Source organism: Parasteatoda tepidariorum, chromosome 9 (genome assembly GCF_043381705.1).
Source record: "Parasteatoda tepidariorum isolate YZ-2023 chromosome 9, CAS_Ptep_4.0, whole genome shotgun sequence".
Lineage (NCBI taxonomy): Eukaryota > Metazoa > Arthropoda > Arachnida > Araneae > Theridiidae > Parasteatoda > Parasteatoda tepidariorum.
This window is the reverse complement of record NC_092212.1, coordinates 77,400,530-77,409,497: the sequence shown is the minus strand read 5'-3', so window position 1 is coordinate 77,409,497 and position 8,968 is coordinate 77,400,530. Positions and strand designations below refer to the sequence as shown.

General features: G+C 26.5%; 1 long non-coding RNA gene across 1 annotated transcript; it reads left to right on the top strand.

Annotated features, from left to right (window-relative positions):
- The first annotated feature begins 3,079 nt into the window (after positions 1 to 3,079).
- LOC122272508 (uncharacterized) lies at positions 3,080 to 8,187 on the top strand. The gene is made up of 3 exons (XR_006227098.2): positions 3,080 to 3,216; positions 4,450 to 4,525; positions 7,568 to 8,187. It is a non-coding gene; the product is annotated as an uncharacterized lncRNA (long non-coding RNA).
- The last annotated feature ends 781 nt before the right edge of the window (positions 8,188 to 8,968 follow it).

Genomic DNA, 8,968 nt, shown 5'->3' with positions numbered 1-8,968 from the left:
ATCAGCTATTCTCATTAGGTTGCTCAAATGCGTGTTTGTTTCATTTTGATCGTTTCTACCCACATTTGTTTCATTTTCATTTATCCGTTTCAGAGTAGAAGGCATTGCCTTTACAAGGTATTTGTCCATCTTACAATATTGAGCAAAAAATTTTAACTTCTAACATGGAGAAACCTTACCTACGGTAAACACGTGGTTGCAGAGAAATGCGTTCTGAGAGAGGTTCCGAGGGATGGTGTTCTGTTGTTCTTAAAGGTTCTGAACAATACTGGTAAATAGGGAAGCTAGATAATGGGGCAGATGTTGAAAATAATGAAAGATCCAGGAAGAAAAGTGAAACAGATTTCATTCTAAATGGCGCAATGAGAAATTTTTTTCAAAATGCAAGAAATTCGCGAATTTTGAAATTGCCTTATAGAATGCGCGAATTTCTCGCGGAAATAATTTTTTAATGCGAGAAAAAAAAAATATGCGAGATTCTCGCGCTGTAGTGAAAACACTGAACTACATGTTCTTTCTTAATATCTTATATAATGTTGTATAATGGTAAGTAATATTTTCAAATTGTTCAAGATAGCATTTTTTAATGGTGTATTTGTGAAAAAAAAACAACACAATTTCCATGTAAGTAATAAGACGTTTTCAAAGTGAAAATTCCAGGAATTTGTAAATTATATTTTGGAAACAATTCTAAAGAACTGTTTGATGTTCTTCATATGAAGAGTTCATGAAAATTGTGCTTTTCTTAGTGAAAATTTTGGAAATTTGCAAGTTCTAATCTAGATACAATACTAAGAAACAGCTAGAAATAATAAAAGCGTCACCTTTTAAAACATATGGCTTATCATTATATTACTCCAAGCCCTTATTATGTAAATTAATCTCCATTATTTAAATAAGATGAAACTATTTTAATTATACATTGTTTACGCTAAGCTAAATTATAATGCCAATAAATCATAATGTCAATGATATAGTCATAATTTGTGTGACATTTACATTATATTTAATATGATAAGAAAAGTAATATTCATTAAAATCTGCAAAGTGTGTTAATTAATTTTGCTAAAATAACTGACCGATTCAAAGATTGCTTAGGTAGAGATGATATTCATGCATATTAGAATGTTTGTAGTTTAAAAATAAATTAAATTGAATATCACGAATTAATGATATTTTATAAAAAAATATTTTTTGATATTGACTATTAAAAAAAATAATAACTTGGTTATTTAATGATGTGTCAAACATGATTATGATTATTTTTCAGTTCTATAACAATTTCATTTACCGAACTTGATGTAAAATCTAACTTCTTAGGCTATCTAATATGAGCAATTGTAATTTTCTTAATATTTTTCTGACTTATATATCAAAGTTTCAAATAATAAAAATTAAATGATAAATTCAGGATCAATTAAATGTACTTAATGCATCAAGAATTCAATTGTTATTCCTTTTTGCCCTAGATTACATATATATCATAATAATCAAAAATTTATGTCTAATTCTTTAGATATAAATTTAGCTAAATTTTTCATGGCCATTTGCGATGAATAGTTTTTTTTTATCTCATGTTGTTGACTGCTTGTTTGATCTGTTGCCAATACTAACTTTTTTTCCAATTAATGATAAGTACCAAATTTTACTTTGACAATGTATTGCCTCTTTTTTTTTTACTGCAATAAGCCAACTGTTAATTGAAAATAATCTGCTTTCAAAAATTGTGTTATTTGTAATATGCAGCCCAACTTATCTAATATTCAGTTTTAAAATTACTTTTGAGTAAAAATTAAATTGTAAACATAATTATTGTATTAAATTATTTCTGTTGAGTTGGCAAAACTGGGTTTTACAGCTCCCTGGATGGTCTATTTTTTAGATAAGATAGCCATTTTAATAATAGTCATTATTCTTTGCTGTATTCTAAGAAAATAAAGCTTTGACAAGTGTAGGATGTTTTTATTTACTTTTCCCTCTGCTTTGAATTTATTGTTCCTTTGATTCAATTTATAAGTTCATTTGATTTTTTTAATTAAGTAATTGCTTGATTGACTTTGAATTTAGTATTTTATTGAATGTTAAGTTTATAAAAATAAATATAAGTAGGTATTAGTATTTGTATGACTAAAATTCTGTCCTTTGCAATGCAAGAACATTTAAAATTTAGTTTTATTGTCAGTTTTTCCCTCTGTTACAGTGTCATTTGCAGTGTAAATATGGTTAGAGTGTAAATTGCTTACTAATTCAGGTAATTAATATTTTCATTTAAACACTTTTGAACATAGGTAACAGAGTGGAGCATGATGCAGATTCAAGTTAATGTTTTATTATTTTTGTTTTATGATTTACACATATGGTTATACTGCTGTTTGAAACTTTGTGTACAAAGAACATTGCAATCGCAGCTGAAATTTTTATAAATAGCAATTCGAATATTTAATATTTTAAGAAGAATTTTTCTAGATGCTGCTCCATTTTTAAAATGACCCTTTTATTTTTATGTTTTAAATAACATGAAACAATTAAAATTTTTCTAAAATTAGCTTAAAATTTTAAAAATTCAGTTAAAAATCTCTGATAATCATTGCACAGTCTTATAAGTGCTAGTAGAGTTTTATACTAATAAAACAGTGCTTTCCAAACATGCGAGTGGTAAATTATTTTTTAATCGGTCATAATCGGAATATGTGTGAATATATGCTATTTTGTATACTTCGGAATATAATGCATAATTGGTAAATTGGTTTTAAAAATAATTCTAACATATAAAAGATCTAAATGAGAATGAAAAGCATTAGATATATTATTCAAGTTAATTATGTTTATAACAATAATAAATTCAAAAACTCATTTAAAAGTTTAGTGTTTTCGTTATAATTTATGCTCCAAATCATATTGACTTCTTAGTAATTTATGCATAGAATAAATTAGTTTATATTTTTCATATTAACTTCTGTTTATCATGATTGTTAACATTATAATTTAAGTAATTTAGTTCATTTAATCTATTTTATTTTTATTTCAAAGAAATTTATTTGTTCGGATATAATGATTTTGGTTTTATAATTTTATTTATTTTTAATCGTAGGTTTTTAAATTAGTAAAATATTGCTTGTGCCCTGATGTCTGAAGAGTATTTAAACCATCTACCTGATGCCCAGAAAGAATTCAAGCTTGTTTGTGAGCAGAAAAGCAGGAATCTCAAGGAATGAGGTATTTAGCTTATTGAATTTATGAATTGTTGATACAAATTATGAATGAATTGTTGATAAAAATTTTGAGCCTAATTACCTACAACCGTCAAGAAATCACAATGTTGTCTAACTGCTAATCACCATCTATTGTTTAATTATTTGACAATCCTCTGTTTACTCCTTGATGTAAATGCTAAAGGGCTCAAGTATTGCTCTTTAGTGTCACCCTAGTAATAGAAAAGGCAAATTTATGCTTCTCTCTTGCTTTTTTTCCCCGTATGGGGCCCATGTACAGACATTGTTTTTTTTATTTGAGCACTCTAAGAAAATGACTAGCCAACTCATCTTTGTTTTCAGATCTTTTCATGTGAACATATTTTAATTTTAGGTTTTTAATAAAGACTTTTATTTAATATTTTTTGATGCCTTAAAATTAAAAAAGTATCGCTTAAGGAAAAAAAAAGTAACATTTTCAAAAAATAACGAAAAAAAATTATTGTATTTTTTAATAGTTTATTCTTTTGAGATTATTGTTATTAGAGAAAAACATTGTTTTAAAATTTCTTTCTTTAAAACCATTTCAATTAAATAATTTCATAAAAATATTAAATGAATAATGGACTGAATGTTGAATTGATTTTTGAAAAGATTTAAAAGTTACGGCATAATATGTGATCCACATATTATCCATATGATTCGTAAGATCCACATATTATGAGTCGCAGCAAGTCTTGCACTGCATGCAGCCCAACGATGATTATAATAAACAGATATTAGATATCTTAAACAGATATCAAAATAAAATGCTGTAAATATTCAGAATTAATAATCTCTTTCCCTTGTGCTGTCCTTTAAAACATATTTTTGCTTTACTTGTTTTTTATTTTTACCATACTTTTTATCTTCAACTGAATCCAGTTAATTGAGTAATTCTATATAATCTATTTCTTCCTTTTAAATTTCTTTTTTTTATTAATTGTCATTACTTCATTAAAAAAATTCACTGTTTGTAGATATCTGGGAAATATTATAAGTAATTGGTTATTATATTATATTGGTTATTATTATTATATTGGTTATCCATATTCAAGTAGCCTGCCAAAATATCCAAGGCTATGCAAAAAATTGATGGGTTTGTTTGGTTGTAATGTCTTTTCTCTCTCAAATTTCTTGCGCTTCTTTCTTTAATATTATTCTGAATTTACTATATTCTGGATGACAAAATTAAGTTTACAGCAAATCTTTCTTTCAGCAAATGAACTCTGGAAATTCACGGTTATGAACTCTGAACTGTGGAAATTCAAATGGACTCTGGAAAGAAATTCAAGGTAAGGGATTCATCAAAGCAATTTCCCGAGTAGGAGAACTAAACTTAGGTTATTGTGCTACCAACTTTTAATGGACAAGGGTGCAATCAGTGATGTTGCTGTATCAGATATTAACTGTATCCTAGTATATTAGTACTATATGCTATATAACTGTATACTAGTACTATACCTTCTGTTATGATCACATTGGTATCGGAAACATTTGATTCTATAAAGCCGCTGATGACAACAAACCCTATTTCTACACTTAAGGGTAAAAAAAAAACTTTACAAATACACTAAAAATTAATTACTACACTCATATTTTAGTTTTACGATTTAAATCACTTTTTATATTTTAATTAAATCCAAATTAAAATTTTTAATTTAACACAAGGTTCTTAAAATATTCCAGAATTCGAAATTAAAATTAGGCAGCATCGTTTGGAAGCTAATAAAAGTTTCCATATTGCCTTGAGTGTCATGAAATCAGATCCATTTCAAATTTATCCTAGACTCAAATCTTGCTTGCTGTACAGGCACATTGCTAGCTGACACATTTAACTTACAATATATAGGAAAATGTTCCATGTAGCTTAGTACATTTTGCTTGTGTGGGGTATGGCAAAATTTGATATTAATATGTTACTCGTTTTAGGATATTTGGGGAAAAATTACAAATATTGAAACAAAAAAAGTATATCAATATGTACTTCATTTTAAAGTGTGTGTCCTTTAAAATCTTGATAGTAAAATATGGTTAAAGTCCTTTTAGCAAAGGATGATTATAACAGTATTTTATATTGTATGATTCTTTTCTTGCCAATTTGATTTTAAAAAGTCACTGATTTTTATAATTCAATGATTTCATTAGTGATGGTCTATGTATCTTTGAAATAAATAATTTATTAAGTTATTGATAAATTATATTAAATTTAGTCTCACATAAAAGAAAATAGATTTTCATTTCTTAGATTCTAGCATATTATGTTTTATTTTTCATAGATTTCTGTGTTAAATAACATTTATATTAAATTTATGAGAAAACTTCATTTTTTTCAGAACAATTTTTTACCAGTTATTTTTTTGAATGCATAATTCTGCTGCTCAGTGCATACTTTTTCTTATTGGATGCAGTTAAATCGATAGGATTATCTAGAAGAGAAACATACGAAGAAATTTGGCATATTCTTTGATTCTGTTAACTCCCAGCACATATGTGATAAACTAAAGAGGCTTTGGTTTTCCTTGGATTCTCCCCATTTAGTTCCATGTCTTAGAAATGTAGTGGCCCCTTAAAAGAACTTAATGGCAAATGTTGTACCCATATTATTTTTATTATTAACTATTATTGCTCAATGTTTTATGAAATCGATAGGTGAAAAATAAATTGTTATCACTCTCAAAATTGATAATAACATGAATATATAATTGAGCCTTATTGATGTGAAAACACTTAACCTGAATTTCTTTGGATGTGATTTTAATTTTTGGTTTTTGTCAAATCTCAAATGAATATAATATTCAGCAATTATTGTGCAAATATGTTTAACACAATTTTTTTAAGGTAAACTCAAATTTCTTTATGCCTAGAAAAAGTTTTATTTGTAACATGAACGAAAAATTTATTTTCACATAATGTGAAAAAACTAACAGTTCATATCCTCTATAATACCTAATATTAATTATTTAATCATTGAAGTTGTCAAATATAAGACATAAATTGAACCAGTCTGGGGTAATGACTGATACAACTTTATTATTTTTAAAGTTGAAAGCAGACTTTTTGTATTTTTAACATGAATAAAAAGCTTTCTTTGGTCCTTATGATGTTAATAACGTTAACTTTTATAACATATGAACACAGTTAGATAACATAGATGCTTTTACATTTTCAAAGAATAAGTTATCTAAATTTTTTTTTGAATAAATGTCTTTTTAAAAATATACATATGCATTTTTAATGCAAAAATAATAAATTAGTTGTAGTAGATATTTCTAGGCTATATATTTAAGGGGTCACAGTATCCAAAAAATGACAAAAATACAAATTTTTTTTATAGCTTATAATAAAACTTCAAACTATTCTAAATGCACTGAAAAAAAAATCATGTCTCTATCTATATTTTTGAAAAAGTTATGAATGATTTTAGATTGTCCTAATACAGAATCTTGCTCTGCAGACAAACTTTAAAGGGCTTTTTCTCATAAATAATAATTTTGTGTTTTGATCTTGATTAAATTCCTAAGGAATTTTTTCTATTTAAGATAAAGCTTTGAAGTAAACTTTTTTATCTTAAGTATAATACACTTATTTATACTGTGCATGGAATAAGCATTTTATAAGGTATTACAATTTTTACAGCATGTTATATATACCTAACAGGAATTTTTACCCTTTTTTTTCTACTTTTTTACAAAATATTTTGTAAAAAATACTCTAATTGATATATCATTAAATGAATGCACAAAATTGTTAAGAAGAATATTGTAAGCACTAAGAGAAAAAAAATTTTTGATAGTAAGTTAAAATAAAAAAGCCTTAGAGATTTAAAAATTTTGAATTTCTTCAACTTTCTTTAAAATTTTAAAAAATTTAAACAGTTTAATTGTTTTTTGAAGATAAATTATTGATTATAAGTTAAATAAGCATGTAAAGCATCCTCAAAATGAATGATTATACCTTTATTTAAAAAAATTGTTGCAAAGGTACTGTAGCCCCTGAGAAATAAATATTTATTACACTGATCATAAAAATGAGAAACAGTTTTTTGATGTAACTTTTGATATTTATTTTTCTAATATATGTATATTTTTTTCAAGTATGTTGGGGATATTTAAAAATGTTAAATATTTTTGTCATTTTTTGGTATAAAATTCCATTGCTAAACAATAATATGATTTTGTGGCTTTGCAGATGCTTTTGGATTATAAGCACAGATATTTTATTTCTTAATTTTTTAAAAATCTTACTCTGCATATGAATGTAAAGATTCAAGTTTTTTAAAGAAATCCTACATATCTTTTGCGATACAGGTTGTCATTTCATTCTCATTCTCACAGGTTATTCTGAGAAATTGATTTCCCAATCTTCCTAAAAAAAGAGAATGATTACTAGAGAGTGATTACTACTTACTGAAGAGAATTATTTCGCGAATAGTCTTCTCCGTTTCTCGTGATGTTTCTTGTTTTGTATCTTTGAATGTTTCTTGTACCTTTTTATGTGTTAGTATTGTTTGTTTTTGTATTTGAAAATTTGAGAAAACGTAGAAAGTAGTACTCTTTTTTGAGCTTCAGTTAGACTAATATATTTTGTTGTTTCTTTCAGTTATAAATTAATAATTTTTATAACTTTCGAAGTAATTGTATTTATTATGAATTTATAAATATTATCAACTATTATATGATTCAGAGTGTAAAATCTGAACAGAATCTGATATTCAGAATGTAATATCTGTTCTTTTTATATTTAAATATTTGAGAAAACATAGAAAGTAGTACTCTTTTTGAGCTTCCATTAGACTAAAATATTTTGTTATTTCTTTAAATTGTAAAATAATAACTTTTGTAACTTTCAAAGTAATTGTATTTATTATAAAACTATAAAATTTATGAACGATTATATGATTCAGAATATAAGTTCAGAATTATAATTTTATATAATTCAGAATGTGAAAATGTATTGACAAATAATATGCCTGAATATCCCTCTGCATATTCACAATAAGAATTTATCTATAGAAAATATCTATTACCGTATATTCCGGCGCATAACGCGCCCCGGCGTATAACGCGCCCCGGCGTATAACGCGCCCCGGCGTATAACGTGCACCCATAATTTTTAATAACTTTCTTTAAATTTTAAGATTTACTCTTCGTATAACGCGCACGAAAATTTGGATTGTACATGTGCAATATCTCGTCTAGTATCAATAGAAAACCAGAAAGCCTTTTAGTGTGGGACATGTTTAGGTCCCACCTTACAGATAATACAAAAAAATTGTTGAAAGAATGTAACACCGATATGGCAGTTATTCCGGGCGGATTGACACCATTAGTTCAGCCATTGGACGTCTGCTTAAACAAACCATTTAAAGCCAATTTAAAAAAACAGTGGAACACTTGGATGTTGGAGGGCGAGAAAACCTTTACGAAAGGAGGACATATGCGTCATGCAAGTTTGGAAACAGTGTGCGAATGGATATTAAAAGCATGGGATGAAATTAAGCCTGAGATGGTTAGAAAATCATTCAAAAAATGCAGCATTTCAAATAATCTGGACGGATCAGAAGATGACTGTTTATTTATGGATGAGGGTAACACAGATGATGAAGACGAAACAGATTGTGATGACGTGCCTGAAGAAATAACGGAAGACGAATATAATGAACTATTTATGTAATAACGAAAATCAATAAAGTATATAGGTAAAGGTATGTTATTTCTTTAAAATAAAAGTATTTT